At 45.4% G+C, this 19,455-nt stretch overlaps 1 long non-coding RNA gene across 1 annotated transcript in view; it reads right to left on the bottom strand.

The window, feature by feature from the left end:
• LOC125115901 (uncharacterized) overlaps positions 1 to 19,455 on the bottom strand; it is a 31,658-nt gene that overhangs the window by 3,815 nt on the left and 8,388 nt on the right. The window contains exon 6 of the long non-coding RNA XR_007132192.1: positions 7,574 to 7,691. This is a non-coding gene — a long non-coding RNA (uncharacterized LOC125115901). The remainder of the gene's footprint in view (positions 1 to 7,573; positions 7,692 to 19,455) is intronic.

The following is a 19,455-nucleotide window of genomic DNA, read 5'->3' on the forward strand; positions in this document are numbered from 1 at the left end:
GTCTGGGTGACCCCCAGACACTTGGTCACTGTCCCTTCCCAAGACTCTACAACTAGGAGCAGCACCTCCTGTGTGGGCTAAGTGGGACAGAGTCCTTGCATGATCTGCAGGCGGCAGGGGCAAACCGCCGCAGTTATCCCTGATTCCAGAGGTGGGCGTGGCCCGCTGCCATGGGAGATAGCTGAACAAAAATTACTTGCAGCCCCATTTACCTAAAGGGCACCACAGAGGAGGGCACTGTGACCAAACACCACCTGTTGGTGCTCTCGCTCTCCCGGGAAAACAACTGCCCTGCTGCTGCCACGTTCTGGGCAGAACCCACACGCCTGATCTCTGTCACTTCCCAGGATCCTGCAACTAGGAGCACCCTTTACAACACCTCATGTGGGGCTAAATGAGACGGGTTTCTTCATGCATGGTCTTACAGGTGGCGGGGGCAAACCACCAAAGCTATCACTGACTAGAGATGGTCATGGCCTGCTCCCAATAGGGGTCCTTGAATAGGCACCACCTGCAGTTCCAATCACCTCAGAGGAGGGCATTGCAATCAAACACAAGCTGTTGTTGCTCTCACTCCCCTGGGAACTCATGCACCCTGCTGTTGCTACTGCCAAATGCTCTGGTCATCTTGAAGATCTGCCTAGAGCTTATTACCACTTCCCAGGGCCCTGCAACTAGGAGTAGCCTGTGCCACCTTCCTGCAGATCCTTGCTGCTATTGACAACCCAACAACCAGGCACTGACTGCTGGCCCTACCCATTGCCTCTTTCTCCCTGAAAACACACTGAGCACCCCGGGAACAACAGCCTGCTCACACCAAAGAAAGAAAGAGACAGGAAATATTCAAACTCCCACACCAAAAATAAATAGTAACAGCCCACCTCCCAAAGTACAAAGGGGTATTCTTGCATAGAGGTAGCCTTACGAGACTACAGTTTGGCTTCCCCATACTCACAGAAAAAGAAAAACACAAGCAAGATGAAAAAGCACAGAAACCATTCCCACTTAAAGGAACAGGAGAATTCACCTAAAGCAGACAACAATGAAACAGACCTCTGCAGTCTGACGGACATGGAGTTCAAAAGGGAGGTACTGAAAATACTGAAGGAATTAAGAGAGGATATTAACGGTAATGCAGATTCCTTTAGAAAGGAACTAGAAAATATAAGGAGGAGCCGAGAAAAACTAGAAAATTCATCTGCAGAGATACAAACTGAGCTTAAGGCAATAAAGAGCAGAATATATAATGCAGAGGGACTAATTAGTGACGTGGAAGATGAAATAATGGAAATCACCCAATCAGGACAGCAGACAGAAGACCAAATGCAAAAATATGACAGCAATATAAGAGACCTATGGGATAATATAAAATAGGCCAATCTACGCATAATAGGAATTCCAGAAGGAAAAGAAGAAGAAAAGAGGATTGAAAATATATTTGAAGAAATTACGGTTGAAAACTTTCCAAATCTAAAGCATACTGATATCAAGATACAGGAAGTTTCATAACAAGCTGAACCCAAATAGGACCACACCAAGACATATTATAATAAAAATGGCAAAAGGTAAAGATAAAGAGAGGATTCCAAAGGCAGCAAGAGAAAAGCAAAGCATTAATTATAAGGGAACCTCCATAAGGCTATCAGCTGATTTCTCTACAGAAACACTACGGGCCAGAAGGGAGTGGCAAGACATATTCAAAGTGCTGAAAGGAAAAAATCTGCAACCTAGAATACTCTATCCAGCAAGAATATCATTTAAAGTAGAAGGGGAAATAAAGAATTTCTCCAACAAACAAAAGCTAAAAGAATGCAGCAATACTAAACCCATTCTAAAAGAAATACGGAATCAGCTTCTCTAAATTAACAAAAAAAAGAAAAAAAGAAAAAGAGAGAGAGAAGGGAAAAAGAAGAATTAGGATGGAGGAAACCACAACTGGCAAGCAATCACTTAAATAAGCCAGCATACAGGTCTAAACATGAAGATGTAAAAAACAAAAAACAAAACAAAACAAAAAAAGACATCAAAATCATACAGTGTGGGGAAGGAAAGTAAGAAAATATAGATTCTTTTTTTTATTTTAATGATACGTCTTAGCCTGTATGACTATCAGGCAAAAGCAAGCAGATATAGGAAGGGCTTAACCTGCTTAAAAAACAGGGCAACCACAAATCAATTACATTCACAAAAATTGAAAAGAAAAGTACTCAAGCATAAAATAAATGTAAACCCAAAAAAGAAAAGAAGAAAAGAGAAACAAAGAATCAACTGGAAAACAAGGTTTAAAATGGCAATAAATACGTATCTATCAATAATTACTTTAAATGTCAATGGACTAAATGCTCCAATCAAAAGACACAGAGACAGATTAGATAAAAAAGCAAAAACCTTCAATCTGCTGCCTACAAGAAACTCACCTTAGAGCAAAGGACACATGCAGATTGAAAGTGAGGGGATGGGAAAAGTTATTTCATGCCAATGGACAAGACAGGAAAGCAGGAGATGCAATACTCATATCAGACAAAATAGACTTTAAAATGAAGCTCATCAAGAAAGACAAAGAAGGACACTATTTAATGGTTAAAGGATCCATTCAAGAAGAGGATATTACAATCGTCAAAATATATGCTGCTAATATAGGAGCACACAGATACCAACAACAAATACTAACAGACATAAAAGGAAAAATCGATGGGAATACAATCATACTGGGAGACTTTAACATCCACTCTCAATGGACAGATCCTCTAGACAGAAAATCAATAAGGCAGCAGAGATCCTAAAGGACACAATAGAAAAGTTAGACTTAATCGACATTTTCAGAACATTACATCCAAAAAAATCAGAATATACCTTCTTCTCAAGTGCACATGGAACATTCTCAAGAATTGATCACATACTGGGGCACAAAGCTAACCTCAACAAATTTAAGAGTAGAGAAATTATTTCAAGAATCTTCTCTGACCACAATGGCATGAAACCAGAAATCAACCACAGGAAAAGAAGTGAGAAAAAACCTACTACATGGAGACTAAACAACATGCTACTAAAAAACCAATAGGTCAGTGAGGAAATCAAGAAGGAAATTAAAAAATACGTCAGGACAAATGATAATGAACACACATCCACTCAAAATCTATGGGATGCCACAAAAGCAGTGCTCAGAGGGAAGTTCAGAGCAATACAGGCCTTCCTCAAAAAAGAAGAAAAATCTCAAATCGACAACTTAACCCAACACCTAAATGAATTAGAAAAAGAAGAACAAGCAAAACCTAAAGTCAGCAGAAGGAAAGAAATCATAAAGATCAAAGAGGAAATCAATAAAATAGAGATTCAAAAAACAATTAAAGAAATCAATAAAACCAAGAGCTGGTTCTTTGAAAAGGTAAACAAAATTGATAAACCTCTGGCTAGACTCACCAAGAAGAGGAGAGAAAAAAACCAAATAAACAAAATCAGAAATGAAAAAGGACAAGTCACAATGGATACTGGAGAAATACAAAAAACCATGAGAGAATACTATCAACAACTATATGCCAACAAATTCGACAACCTAGAAGAAATGGACATCTTTCTAGAGACCTACAGTCTGCCAAAACTGAATCAAGAAGAAATAGATCGACTGAACAGACTGATCACCAGAAATGAAATTGAATATGTCATAAAAACACTCCCTACAAATAAAAGTCCAGGACCAGATGGCTTCACAGGAGAATTCTACCAAACATACAAAGAGGAACTTATACCCATCCTCCTTAAATGCTTTCAAAAGGTCGAAGAAGAAGAAGGAACACTCCCAAAGATATTCTATGATGCCACCATCACCCTAATTCCAAAACCAGACAAAGATACCACCAAAAAAGAAAACTATTGGACAATATCATTGATGAGTTTAGATGCAAAAACTCTCAACAAAATTTTAGCCATCTGAATCCAACAACATATAAAAAAGATCATACATCACAACCAGGTGGGATTCATCCCAGGTGCACAAGGTTGGTTCAACATACACAAATCAATCAACGTCATACACCACATTAACAAAAGAAAAGTCAAAAACCACATGATCCTCTCAATAGATGCAGAGAAAGCATTGGACAAAGTCCAACATCCATTCATGATCAAAACTCTTACCAAAGTGGGTATAGCAGGAATATACCTTAACATAACCAAAGCCATTTATGACAGACCCACAGCAAATATAATACTCAATGGAGAAAAGCTGAAAGCCTTCCCACTAAAATCTGGAACAAGACATGGAGTTCCCGTCATGGCTCAGTGGTTAACGAATCCGACTAGGAACCATGAGGTTGCAGGTTCAATCCCTGGCCTTGATCAGTGGGTTAAGGATCCAACATTGCTGTGAGCTGTGGTGTAGGTTGCAGACGCAGTTCGGATCCTGCGTTGCTGTGGCTCTGGTGTAGGCTTGGCAGCTACAGCTCCAATTAGACCCCTAGCCTGGGAACCTCCATATGCCATGGGTGTGGCCCTAGAAAAAAGAAAAAGAAAAAAAAAAGACAAAAAATCTGGAACAAGACAGGGATGCCCACTCTCACCACTGTTATTCGACATAGTACTGGAAGTCCTAGCCACAGCAATCAGACAAACAAAAGAACTAAAAGGCATCAAAATAGGAAGAGAAGAGGTAAAACTGTCACTGCATGCAGATGACATGATACTATATATAGAAAACCCTAAGGACTCAACCCAAAAACTACTTGTACTGATCAAGAAATTCAGCAAAGCAGCAGGATACAAGATTAGCATTCAGAAATCAGTCACATTCCTGTATACTAACAGTGAAATATTAGAAAAGAAAGACAAAAATACAATACCTTTGAAAATTGCACCCCCAAAAATCAAAGACCTGGGAATACACCTGACCAAGGAGGTAAAGGACTTATATGCCAAGAACTATACAACATTCATCAAGGAAATTAAAGAAGATGTAAAGAAATGGAAAGATAGTCCATGCTCCTGGGTTGGAAAAATTCATATTGTAAAAATGGCCATGCTACCCAAAGCAACCTATAGAGCCAATTCAATCCCTATCAAATTACCCATGACATGTTTCACAGAACTAGAACAAACAATCCAAACATTTATATGGAACAGCAAAAGACCTAGAATTGCCAAAGCAATTCTGAGGAACAAAAAACAAGCAGGAGGCATAACTCTCCAGACCTCAGGCAATATTACAAAGCCACAGTCATCAAGACAGTGTGGTACTGGTACCAAAACAAACAGACAGACCAATGGAACAGCATAGAGAACCCAGAAATAAACCCTGACACCTATGGTCAATTAAGCTTTGACAAGGGAGGCAAGAACATCAAATGGGAAAAAGAAAGTCTATTCAGCAAGCATTGCTGGGAAACCTGGACAGCTGCATGCAAAGCAATGAAACTAGAACACACCCTCACACCATGCACAAATATAAACTCCAAATGGCTGAAAGACTTAAATATACGACAGGACACCATCAAACTCCTAGAAGAGAATATAGGCAAAACACTCTCTGACATCAACCTCATGAATATTTTCTCAGGTCAGTCTCCCAAAGCAACAGAAATGAGAGCAAAAATAAACCAATGGGACCTAATCAAACTGGCACAGCAAAGGAAACCAAAAAGAACACAAAAAGACAACTTACAGAATGGGAGAAAAAGTTTCAAATGATGCAACGGACAAGGGCCTAATCTCTAGGCTATATAAACAACTTATACATCTCAACAGCAAAAAAGCCAACAACCCAATGGTAAACAGGCAAAAGACCTGAATAGACATTTCTCCAAGGAAGTTGTGCAGATGGCCAACAAGCACATGAAAAAATGCTCAGCATCCCTGATTATTAGAGAAATGCAAATCAAAACTACCATGAGATACCACCTCACACCAGTCAGAATGGCCATCATTAATAAGTCCACAAATAACAAATGCTGGAGAGGGTGTGGAGAAAAGGGAACACTCCTGCACTGTGGGTGGGAATGTAAGCTGGTACAACCACGATGGAGATCAGTATGGAGATACCTTAGACATCTATACACAGAACTACCACATGACCCAGCAATCCCACTCTTGGGCCTATATCCAGACAAAACTTTCCTTAAAAATGACACATGCACCCACATGTTCATTGCAGCTCTATTCACAATAGCCAAGACATGGAAACAACCCAAATGTCCATCGACAGATGATTGGATTCGGAAGAAGTGGTATATCTACACAATGGAATACTACTCAGCCATAAAAAAGAATGACATAATGCCATTTGCAGCAACATGGATGGAATTAGAGACTCTCATACTGAGTGAAGTAAGTCAGAAATAGAAAGAAAAATACCATATGATATCACTTCTATCTAGAATCTAATATAAGGCACAAATGAACCTTTCCACAGAAAAGAAAATCATGGACTTGGAGAATAGACTTGTGGTTGCCGAGGGGGAGGAGGAGGGAATAGGGGTGGTTGGGGAAATTGGGGTTAATAGATACAAACTATTGCCTTTAGAATGGATTAGCAATGGGATCTTGCTGTGTAGCACTGGGAATTATGTCTAGTTACTTATGATAGAGCATGATAATGTGAGAAAAAAGAGTGTGTACATGTACGTCTAACTGGATCAGCATGCTCTACAGTAGAAAAAAATTGTATTGGGGAAATAACTATTTTAAAAAATTAAAAAATAATGATAAAAATAAATAAATAAATAAAATTTAAGTAAACCTGAAAAAAGAAAAATATACCACATTGTATCTTTAAGACATTGCACAACTTTCAAAAACACTTTTGTATCCAAGCTACATCATTTCAATCGACCACAGTCCTCAGAGGCATGTAGGATATGGAGTTCCTGTTGTGGCATAGTGGTTAGCAAATCTGACTAGGAACCATGAGGTTGTGGGTTTGATCCCTGGCCTCGCTCAGTGGGTTAAGGATCCAGCGTTGCTGTGGGCTGTGGTGTAGGTCGCAGATGCAGCACGGATGCTGTGTTGTGGTGGCTCTGGCATAAGCCGGCCACTACAGCTCCGATTCAACCCTTAGCCTGGGAACCTCCATATGCCACAGGTGCAGCCCTAGAAAAGACAAAAAAAAAGAGGTATGTAGGATATACTCCTTAATGATTTTCTTTCTCAGCTTCTAAGATCTTTATTTTTCCCCATCTGATTATTAAATTAATATGTGCTACTTAAATTTTTCTCACATAATCCAGGAAGTATAAGGAATAAATTAAAAGCTACTGGCTCCCTCACCCCCAACATGTATCATCATTTCCTTTTAGCTGTTGTCTGTGCATGCACGGGGAATACAGACAAGAATGGGATCTCCTTAGGATGTGTCCTAAAAACCCCGCATCCCTTTCTACTGCTGTGGAACAATTTACCAGTGTTCCAAGACCCAGTCAGCACAGAGTCCCACGTCCTTATGGAATTAGGAGATTTATGTCATTGTCATTCCCGTCACCCACCCGTTAGATGCATAAACATCTCCACCCCACTTCTTCTTTTCCTGGCATCTGAATGAGATGTTATATACCTTCTAGCAGCTACAGCTCTTGAGCAAAACGCTCACCTTAGAGCTCACATCCAATCAGCTGGCTCCAACCCAAGGGCTCCACTCCTAGGGCAGGTGGTGGTGGTGATTTAGGAAGCTGGAGAGATGCAGAGCTGGAACAGGCTCGCTGGCAAGCCTGTTAAGTGGAGAAGAAAGAGGAAAGTGCAGGTTAATTCAAAAAGTGCAAGTAAAATGGGCCTCCCAGGTATTTCACTCAGTCTTTTCCAACAACAGCCCAAACCCCTAGGCCTGGCGGTCTGTATACATGAGGCCTAGTGTTTAAGTCCATGACCTAGAGGTTGAGTTATAGCCCCTCTCAAGGCTGGAAACATGACCTACCCACAATCTGTGGGCATCTGCTTCTTCAGAGAAAAACAGAAAGGCAGAGAGAGGGGGCACAGGAGAGGAGAAGTCCCCACCACCACGTGTCAATCAGGGTGCACCCTCATCCCAGGGGGCCACCTTCCCCTCAGACCTTAAAGCTCAACAAGGGGGAAGGTTAGTCCATGGGCTTTGCCCTTGTGAGTCTCTGCAAGCTCCTGGGAAGCTGTGTGCAGGATCAGAAACTCTGAAAGGTTGGACTCCTTCACACAGCACATCGGACACCAGGTCTTGGCTCCCCTGGCACAGACCCTCTGTCCCTGAGCCCTGGAAGGTGAAACGCCATGTTTCCAGAGTGCCTTGCATCCACAGTCCTGGCTACAGTCTGTCCCTCATCTGCCTGGGTTCAGAGATGAGTCCTCAGGGAGTGGTCAGACACCAGGCCTCAACCCCAGAGAAGCGCAGATAGCACAGCCCTGCCACAGGCCACTGCCTGGTAGGTCTGCTTCCAGCAGCAACAGGGAAACACAGGGCTAGGTGCCCTTCCGAAACCTCCATTTTCAGTCATTCCAACCATTTTGGAAACCACAGAATACATGAAAATAAACATTTTTTGCTTAGACAACTGGCATAGTTTCCATTACCTGCAACTGAAGGCCCAGCAGGCCAGGAGCATCGGGGTCTCCAAGACCACCCTGGGCTGACGGGTCACTGACAGTCAGGACCAGAAATGGCGTTTTCACTGTCAGAGTCCATTACAGCAAAAGGTAGGGCAGGCTCTCAGAGGAAAGTCTCACAGCAAAGCCCGGGGGGGCCAGGCACAGGCTTCTGTGAGTCCCCCCAGCCATCCCCCAGCCCCGATTAATCCCTTCAGCAGTGATGATGATGACACAGCCAAGTGCTATCAACAATGGAGGCTGGTCCGAGCCTGACTGCCCAAGATGGTCCCTGGGGTCATCTGTACAGGGATCATGTGACATAGCATCTGCAAGGTTGCCCCCATCCCCCAGAGTGAGGTCAGGCATAGCACAAACACAGAATAAGCCACGTGGAGAAACTGGGACACACCCCCTATCTCATCGTTTTTGTTTTTGACTTTTTTTAGGGCCAAGGGTTGGCATATGGAAGTTCCCAGGCTAGGGGTTGAATCAGAGCTACAGCTGCCAGCCTACACCACAGCTACAGCAATGCCATATCTGAGCCACATCTGCAAGCTACACCACAGCTCACAGCAATGCCAGATTCTTAACCCACTGAGCAAGTCCAGGGATTGAACCTGCATCTTCATGGATACTAGTCAGTTTTGTTAACCGCTGAGCCATGAAGGGAACTCCTCCCCAATCACATTCTTAACTGGTGATCTCTATTAAGGTTTTATGTTTCCCAAAGTCAAGAACTTTAACTCCTTGCTCTGAAACCCAGCAGTAATCAGGAGGACGTCCTGTTTAAAAGGTGCATAATGACCAGCATACCTTTATAGCCACCCAACATTGAAGCTTCCAGATTTAAGTTTTCATTGATTCATTTGGTGGGTGAGTACTGAACACCTACTACCCTAGGAACTAAACACACAGTGAACACAACCGAGAGATGTTACGTCTGGGGCAAGGGTTGGCAGAGGAAGATGTACAGTAACTTATTGGAGTGTCTTAAGTAGCGCTCCGGGCTACAAAAAAAAATACAGAGTAACGGATACTATAAAGCAGGGGCGCAATGTAACAGGAGCTCAGAGAAGGCTCTGGGTGGGTGAGACTGGCAGAGAGCAGACGCAGAGAGCAGACGCAGTTAGGGGGCCGTGCAATCCCAGGCAGAGAAGGGACCAGGCTGGCCTGAGGAATGACCAAGAGTTCAGAGGCCATGGGGTTGGCAGAGATGTGCTCAAGCACAGCAGACGGGCAGCCTTGGCAAAACCCCAATTTATCCCCCACCCCCTGCCGCCAAGTCCTGACACTGCAAAATCCAGGGGTCGGTGGGCTGTTTCTCCTGAAGCCTGCCCCCCTCCCTCCATGGCTGGAAGGAGCCAGACGGAACCAGCCAGCTGCCTCTCCCTCTTTCCTCTGTGGTCATCCCTCTGTACCCAACAGCATCCCCACCTCTTCCCAGAAGAACATTGGTCACAGACGTCCTAAGGGAACAGGGCCCACCCTAAACGACTTCCTTTCAACTTAATGGCAAGATAGGTTCATGTTCTAAGGTCCCGGGGGCTGGCACCTCAGCAGATGAAAGGGGGGCAGGGGGCAGTGAGCCCATAACAAAAGGAAACAGTAGCAGATAAAAAACCAGAGAGAGCAGGTGAGGCAGTGGCCCAGGTAAGCCTGGCAGCTGCCAAGGTCTTGAATCAGCTCAGGAGGTGGGAGCTGCCACAGGATCTAAGCAGGAGACCAGCGGGACTGACTTGTCCTTTAAAGGTCACTCTGACTGCAGCGTGGAAAGTGGGCCACTGTGGGGCAGGGGCAGTGTCTGGGGAGCCCTGAGGAGCCTCACAGGACCCTCTGTCTCAACCAGGGGTCAGCAGAGACCCTCAGAGACGCGTCTACGGCGGAATCTGAGTTCAGGGTGGATATTTGAAGAAACGGGAAAGAAAAAAAAACTGAATCAGAAGAGGCTACCTAATGCATCTGGGATAAAATGAACATTGTGGGATTCCTACTCTCATCAGATTTGAATACATAACTTGTCATGTCTCTTCCTAGCCTGGTTTGGCTCGTTTCCTTTTCTTTCGTATTCCTGCTTTTATATTTTATAAATTTTCACTTATTTCATCTACTTCTTATAAACTGCACTACGTCCTTTTCTTTTTTAACTTGGAATTTATAACTGGCATTGAAACTGTAACTACCCCCCTGAAATATGGCCCTAATTCCAGTAACACTGAGTACTGATCTGGCTGCCCTGCATGGAAACTGTGGTGACGTGTTTCTTAGTCATTGAAGAAACACTCAAAATGATCTTGGTGACGTTTCATTTAAGGAAGAAACCAGGAGAAAAACCATGTCTCACTATGGTTTAGAAATACTGGAACCCAAGTTGAAGTTCAGATCTTCCACTGCCCCAGGCATGTGCATGGCAACCCTGTCCACCAGCCTCCCCTGCAGAGACCTGCCCCACCCTCTCTCTCCAAGGCATCCTGAAGCCCCTCTGAGCATCTTGAGAAGGAAGCAAGGAAGCGGCAGGGGTACCAGACCCCTGAACTGCCACCCTGCCTGCACCTGTTCCTAAAACTTAAGAAAGAAGGAAAAGAATGAAGGAAAGGAACACATACATCTTAAACAACTGGAGCTCCAAGAATGAGGGAAATGGTAGGAAGCCCTTGGTCAAAGAATGAACTAGTGAGAGGATGAAGCGGCCTCGGTGTCTGACCACAATGTCTGACCACAATGTCCCTCCAGTGTCGGTCTCCCCCCATCCCCCACCCTCCTGGCCCTGCTCGCCCTGCAGGACTTGGGCTAGGACCCCCAGGTCAGGCACCACATGGCCCATCTCTGCTCCTCCTCTGCAGCTCTTCCCACAATAGGAAGTGTCTGTCCACTCTCCTCTCAGACCCTCATCTCTACATCTGCTCCTCGCAGCAGCACCTCAGCACCCCCACCACTACCATCACCCCACAACGCCCTGGGAGATGGCAGGCTTCCAGCAAGAATGTGCCACCAGGTTGTACACTGAATGGAAGTGTCCGTGGTATGGGCATCACATCTTAACAAAGCTGTTTAAAAAGACGTTACCATTAACACCAATGAATGAAACATTAAACTAATGGTAACTAGCACATGGTGGCATTTAATGTAGCTAGAAAAATAACGTTTGAGTTGTAGGTCTGCTGACATGGGAAAATAGTCAAGAAATACTAGGCAAAAGAGTTTTGATAAAGCAGCTCATTTATATAACATGACCCCTTTTTTTTGCCTGTTAACAAAAGGATCTATCCACGTATTTTTCCAGTATATCTGAATGCCCATATTTGTGGGTGCCATTGGTGACCAGACAAAAGCAGCTTTGTGGCCTCGGGTTCGGGGGGGTGGGAGAGAAGAGCCACCTGGAGCAGGTGTCAGAGACCGAGGAGAGGAGACTTGCACACAGCTCAGCTTGCTGTGCACACCCACTGGGCAGGAAGAGTGAGCAGGCAGGGTGTCCACGTCACGGGACTCCAGGTGAGGCTGTCCCCATGTCTCTGAACTGTGAACTGAAATGATCATGCCTCTGACAATAGTGAGTGAAAATAAAGTGATCAACATCCCCCTCTACACGCTTCAACCACCAGCCCACCCTGGCTGGAGGCCAATTCTGAGTCCCAGGGGCTCGGATCTGAGCAGTGGAAAGTGTATGTAGATCAAGTTCAAAGGCACAGAGACATATTCCCCTCCACCCCAAGGCAGTGCACCCTTCTCCTTATTCCCAAGAGGACCAGACAACCTGCATCTCATCTGCTGCTCCCAAACCTCAGTGATGGCGCCTTCTGAAATGAATGGGGCCACTGACAAGTAGAAAATTCTTCTCAGTAATTCAGACAGACATGTATGGAGCACCACCCACAGAGCAACACAGCACTAAAACCCGCATCATGGATGCGCTCGCCCAGGATGGCCGCAGACCACCGCCAGTGCCACTGAGAAGCAGGCAAACCAGAAAGAGGCACCCAAAGCTCAAAGACCTAAGACGGTGAACAAGAAACCCTGAAACTCCAACTGCAATACCACACATAGAACAGCGGCAGAAGCAACCTTGTTACGGATCCACAGAGTCACAAAGCTTTCTCAGAGGGCTCTGGACTGGCTCCTGTCCCAGACTTGTGTCCCCAGCACCTCACCCGCCACCACACTGGGTTATCATCTATTAACATTTATTACACTATTACCTGCTCTTCTTTATTGAAACAGTCAGAATGATTACCCCTCTCTCTAGCAAATACAAAGATAGGTTTAATGAGTGCAGATGAATTAACAGCCGAGTCTACCTGGAGAAGCTTCACAGCTCACAAGACCCACGGGTGTTTCTCTCCAGCCTCCAGGCATTTCTGTTCAGTTCATGATGATGAGCTGCATTTCTGGTCCCTGAGACTGCCGTCTGTCTGCCCTTGGAGGGGGTCTTCAAAGCACAGCAGGGAAGAAAGAGAGGAGTAAAAGCTGGATTGGGCGATGCAGATGGGGTGCAAAGTGACACGGTCACACGGTCGTATCTTGGCAAGTCTTCTGACCACAGATGGTGGATACGCACAGGAGGACCTTGCGGTCAGGAAGCTATGTGCCTTCATAGTACCCAATTCAATGCCCAAGGCAACAGGGAAAGGAGCGCTACTTTGCCAAAGAGGATGCTGAGGTTCTGGGATGCATGGGGATGGATGGCTGGGCTCAGGGCCAGAAAAAGGAGGGGGCAGTGCCGGCTAGGGTCCTCGATGGGGTCTGTGTGCGAGACCCAGTCAGAAAAGAAGAGGCAGTGGAGCGTGGTTCTGCAGGAGGGTTGCCAGCACTTAGGTTCATAGCACACAGCTGCTCAGTAGAAAGAAGCCTGAGTTGAACTTAGGCTCTACATCAAAGACTCAGAAATACACAGGTTTATCATCCACAGTCATCAGGAGGGAAGAATAAACATAAAAGGGTTTATCATCCACAGTCATCAGGAGGGAAGAATAAACATAAAAGGCTTGTGGGAATGACAAATGTTAGGACATTCAAGTTTCACTAATTCATGATAGCCAGGGAAGTCTCAGAAGTGGGATTGCTTCCAGCTGTATTCCATGCTTTTGGTGTAATGAAAAAATGCCAAGGTTATTTGAACTGTAAACTGAAGTAACATGCCTTGACCAGCAGGTGACAGGCTTGCCTCATGACTTCTTCCAAAGCTTGCAGAAAGGATTTTTGATTCTGAGTGATACTATTACGTAAATCCAAACATCTCATATTTAGCAGGAATTATAAATGCAACATTATTCAATCTTACTATGGCCTGGATTTTCATGAATAATGTCTAAATCTGTTCATTCGCGTAACTGCAAGAATACAAGATAATACGTGCAGGGAGAAAGTGAATTAATCAAGACATTTCTGCACATGTGTAAAGCATAATGTCTAGACCACTCTAAGTCATGGTCGGGGAAGTAATAAATTTAAACATTGACTTTCACATTAAAATATTTAATATCTTTGGTCTTCCTTCGTGAAGCTTGTCACTAATTGTATACTGCATACTCCTGTCTCATTCTTTTAAAAATGTTCAAGTGTTCATTCATTGTAGAGAAATAATAAAATTTACTTTTAAATTTTCAGGAAGATTAGTATGTGGTTGTAATTTTTACAATATTAAAAAGTATACTTCACATCATCTTCAAAATTAAAATGACAGGAGTTCCTTTTGTGGGAACAAATCTGACTAACATCCATGAGGATGCAGGTTCGATCCCTGGCCTCGTTCAGTGGGGTAAGGATATGGCATTGCCTTGAGCTATGGTGTAGGTTGCAGATGCGGCTCAGATCTGGCATTGCTGTGGCTGTGGTGTAGGCTGGTACCTGCAGCTCCAGTTGGACCCCTAGCCTGGGAACATCCATATGCCATGAGTGCAGCCCTAAAAAAAAAAAAAAAAAAAAAAAAAAAAAAAAAAAAGATGAAAAAATTAAAATAGCAATCCCATATGATAACAATGGTAAATATGTTTACTCTCACAATACTTGCTGAGTCTAGGGCAGTAAGATAACATGTTTTCCTCCACTGACCTTATTTACATTGAGACAACCTCTGGCTTCACTAGCTGGTGTCACAAGTTAAAAAGCATGGCTTTGCCCCAGCAGGAGGCTGGCACCAGGAAGGAAAACAGAAGATTCCTGCCTTCAAGGGGCACCCAGCCTTGTTATGGAGATGAAAGCAATAAGGTCTTACTTCCGAAAATTCCTAAAGACATGAATGCACCTACAGTCCCAACAAAAGGCTTAATGTCATCAAAGTGCCAAGTGGCTGCTAGTTTCACGTCTGGGTTAGGAATGGCCGGCCAGGCACTCATCAACTCAGTTTCTCATCACCACCCACTCCACAGCCCAGCCCCCACATGCCCACCCTTCAAAATTCAGGTCATGAAAACTTGTGTTTCAGAAAAACTTCACATGCCTAAGTATCAGAGGAGTTCCTGTTACTAACAGAACCAGAAACCTTTCACTCTACAAACGCCAGAAGCCTGATAACTGTAATGGCATGCTTAAGGTGGTGTATACCTTTCAAATTCCAGCAAATAAATGTCTGGAGGCAGAATGAACCCAGTCACTGAAGGTTGTGGGGCAGAGCTGGGTGGTCTGCTGGCAAGAATAGCAAGGAAGGTTCCCTGATGGCGATGGAGGCATGTTGAAGCTGGATGATGGGAGTCAGAAAAAGAAGGACCCCTGGGGCCATGCTCAAAAGCCACGAGAAAAATCAAAGGGGCTTCGGTATTTTGGAGCATTCGAAGGACACTTCACCTGGTTTAATTTTTAAACTAATATGCTCGAGCAAAATACTGAAGTGGCACCCAGTCACCTCCCAGATCCCACTGGCTCTGATCTTCCCTCCGTAAGGGGACTACCTCCACGCCAATCATGCTGTTCTGGGCTGAACTCTTTCCCCCTAATGCCCCAGGTTGAAAGGCCTGAGTGTGACCTTCTGAGGAAGCAGGGTTGTTGCAGATGTAACAGGATGAGGTCTCATGGGAGCAGCCTGGGCCACGAATCCAGGAGGAAACCGGGACACCGATGTGCACACAGGGAGAAGCCGTAGCAGGACTGCAGTGATGCTGCCCAAGCCCAAGAAGGGCAGAGCTGGGACAGAGACCCCAGCCCTTCACAGCCCTGCCAACACCCAACTTCGGGTTTCAAGCCTCCAGGACCAAGAGACAAGCTTCTCTTCAAGCCACTCGGTTTGCAGTACTCTGTTACCACAACCCTAGCAAACTAAAAACACACATCAACCAAAATCCACTACCTTTAGCCCAATGTTCTGTATGTACAGACACGGTGAAATCTAGCATAAGGATGTGGAGGCAGTCAGCCATTAAAATTGCAGATCTGCTCCCGGCAGAGGCTGTACAAATTCCAAGACTCTGGGTAAAGCCCCTTTGGCTGACTTAAAATTTAGCATGGCTGCCAATGGAGGTCAGGGATACAGCAAAGGGGCTGGGGGGGTGTGTGTAACCCTGCAGGCCCTGAGTCACACAGATGGTTGCCTGCACCTCCACTCTGTCAGTCATCAGCCTGTGTGGTGCATCAAGGTATTCATGCTGCCTTCCCTGAGGGGTTCTTCATCCTCAGGGTCAAGCAGGGCACCTGGTGGTATGTGGACCAGCCTGTGTGGCACAGCCAGGGTTTCAGCACCCATGCCAATCTGAAACTGGCCCAGAATGATCCTCACCCTGACCCTGACCACCCAGTGGCAGCACTGAGATGATTCTGAAAACACTGTCCTCGATGCCCTGTGTTTCTTGGGTTCTTGGGTGACTTTTTATTAAATGACACCCCTATTTCCAAAACGTTGTTGAGATAACTTTAAAGAAATGCCTGGCCAACGTGTACATGGTAAATAGTCACACGTCCTATACGCCCTGCTTTGATGGGACTGTGAGGTCTTCTCAGAGACCTCATGGAATTGCCTGTCTGTGTTCCTGGATCCATGGGTGCTTTCCAACTCTGAAATACGTTGCATCTGCCACAATGTCATCCTCTACACATTGAGGACAATCAAAGATAAACTGTTGAGGGAGTTCCTGTCGTGGCTCAGTGGTTAACGAATCCGACTAGGAACCATGAGGTTGCAGGTTCCACCCCTGGCCTTGCTCAGTGGATTAAGGATCTGGTGTTGCCGTGAGCTGTGGTGTAGGTCGCAGACATGGCTCTGATCCCGAGTTGCTGTGGCTGTGGTTTAGGCCAGCAGCTACAGCTCCGATTCGACCCCTAGCCTGGGAACCTTCATATGCTGCAGGAGCGGCCCAAGAAATGGCAAAAAGACAAAATATATATATATATATATGTGTATATATATATATATATATACATATATATATATAAAATAAACTGTGGAGTATCAGGGGCAAAAAAAGGGGGAAAGTTCTCAACTAATGTTCTTAGGATCTAATCACGTTTCCCCAAAACAGGCTCCACATCACAGAAAACTCACTTTCTGGAAAATGTTTTCTTTTTGTGTGTGTCTAATATATTCATGTATACACTCTGATGGTGATCAAACCTCCAAAAAACATAAGAGATGGAAAAACTATAAGATCCAAACATGCAACAGGAAAAGAGGAGTGCAAAAATCAGGAAAAATGGAAAAGAATCCCTCTTTCTAGACCAAAAATCACTGAAGCACCACAGTTTCTGACAAGTTTTTTTTTCACAGAGAAATGCAACTCAAGAAAAGGCAGGAGTAGGGAATGACTTAAAAAACTCTGTATTTTTAACAAGTTAATTTTTAGGAAAATGTTTAAAAGAAAAAAGTCAGAATCCAAGAGTTCTAGTGTGAACAAATAAATCGTAGGTCTTTTCTGGGAGAGATCTTTGAAATTATCCCCAAGGGTCTCAAAACAAGTAAAACACGGAACTGGTTCTTCAGAGGACGTATCCAGGATGCCCCCCTTGGACTCACAACCCTGCACACACCCCACAAGTGCCCCCCTCCCACCTCTGCAGCCTCACAGGAGGAAGGGCCTTAGCCCCATCACAGCAGCACCTGCACTAAGGTGACGCAAATGATGGCCCCGCTTAGATGGTTCCCAGGGTCCCTGCCTGAGCTGACTCCTGCTGCTGGGACCCAGGAGTTAGGAGATTGCATTATGGACACACATCTTCTGGAAATGTGCTGCCTCGGTCAGCCTGGCTGCTGTGACCAACACCCAGACCAGGGCTAAACAGCAGACATCACTGTCACAGTCTGGAAGCTGAGGGTCCTCGGCCTCCTTCTATTGCCCCCTCCTGGCTCGCAACAGCTGCCTCTGCCATATCCTCATGCAGGGGACAGGGGTCTTCTCTGGCCTCTGCTCATGAAAGTCACTCCTTGCACAGACCCAGCAGGACATACCCCACAGGACGTGGCATCTGCCCCTCAAGTACAGGGCCACGGGGATGCTGCGCATAGGGCCCTTCGGGGCCTCCAATGTCACAGCATCAGGGAAGAACCAGGAGCCCTGGTAAAGGGCGGGCAGCACAGACGGCAGGAGCACATGCAGGGGGGCGGGGAGGGGACACTCCCAGTGGGCTGGTCAGGGGGACACGGGGCCTCCCACAGCTGGGTGACTCAGCACCCAGAGGTCAGCTCTGCCACTCAGGGCCACCAGGAAGGGGTTGTTAATGGAAATATGAAATGTAATCAAGTGATAAGACACCAAACTAGCGGAGCTCACAGAATCCATACTCCCCACATGGAGTTCCACACAGGGCAGGCACAGGGTCTTGAGCCGGGACGCAAGCAGCTTTCCCGGCATTTAAACCATCGGTGGTTCCTGGGTAAATCCTGTTCTGGCCTTGATCACCCAGGCCTCTGATGGCACTTAGACTGGGGAGGTGGGAGGCCACCGTGAAAGGAAAGGCTGGGAAACCCAAGTGCATGCGCACAAACGCAGCAGAAACACCACACCTTCTGTCCAAAGACAGTACTGATGATGAACTTCAGGCATAAAATCAACTCCCAAGCCCCCACCAAATCTCACACATTTTCCAGGAGTGGCGACACGTCCCAAGGATCCATTTGGCCTCATCCCATCTCCTCGGGACCATCCCAACCCAGGAAAAAGTGAGACTAAACTTCAAACATAAATGATACCTTGGTTTGCTGTCGAGCAGACGTGTCCTGTGACATGAGAGCCGTACCAAGAGACCAGGCCCTATGCAACAGTTTGAGCTGGATCAGAACCTCTGGGTGCATCCCTTCTCCAGATCAGCCACCTCTCAATACAACTCATCAAAGCACTGCCGTGACTTCCAGGCCCCCAACATCAGAAAGACCCTATTCATGGCACAAAAGCCAGGGTCACCTCTGACTCCAGCATCTGATGCCTTCCTCCATGAGATGCAGAAAATGTGCCTCCTTATTAGGTTTAATCCTCATAGAGAAACATGCTAAATACTAAGGGTTTAAAATTAAGGCATAACAGAGTAGACCCTGTGAGTGAGCAGGACCCTTGGCACTTCCTCGGCCTCAATCCATCTGGGAATCTGAGAGATTTCTTCAAGACTGTAGACGTGGAGTTCCCGTTGTGGCTCAGCAGTTTAAGAACCTGACAGTGTCTATGAGGATGTGGGTTCAATCCCTGGCCTCACTCAGTGGGTTAAAGAGCTGGCATTGCCTCAAGTCACAGCTGTTGCTTGGATCTGATGGTACAGTGGATGTGATGTAGGCCTGCATCTGCAGCTCCAATTTGATCCCCCACCTGGGAAATTCCATATGCCACAGGTGCAGCTGTAAAAAGAAAAAAAAAAAAAAAAAGACAGTGGATCTGACATCCTGAACCCTTGTTTGGAAATGTCCCTCTCAATCTCCTTTTGGAGGGAGATTATATACAATGGGTATGTTAGATCTTAGGGTTAAGGCAAGGGGTTTTTCTAGATTAATTTTACCACATACTAATTCTAGAACCT

Source organism: Phacochoerus africanus, chromosome 15, assembly GCF_016906955.1.
Source record: "Phacochoerus africanus isolate WHEZ1 chromosome 15, ROS_Pafr_v1, whole genome shotgun sequence".
NCBI lineage: Eukaryota > Metazoa > Chordata > Mammalia > Artiodactyla > Suidae > Phacochoerus > Phacochoerus africanus.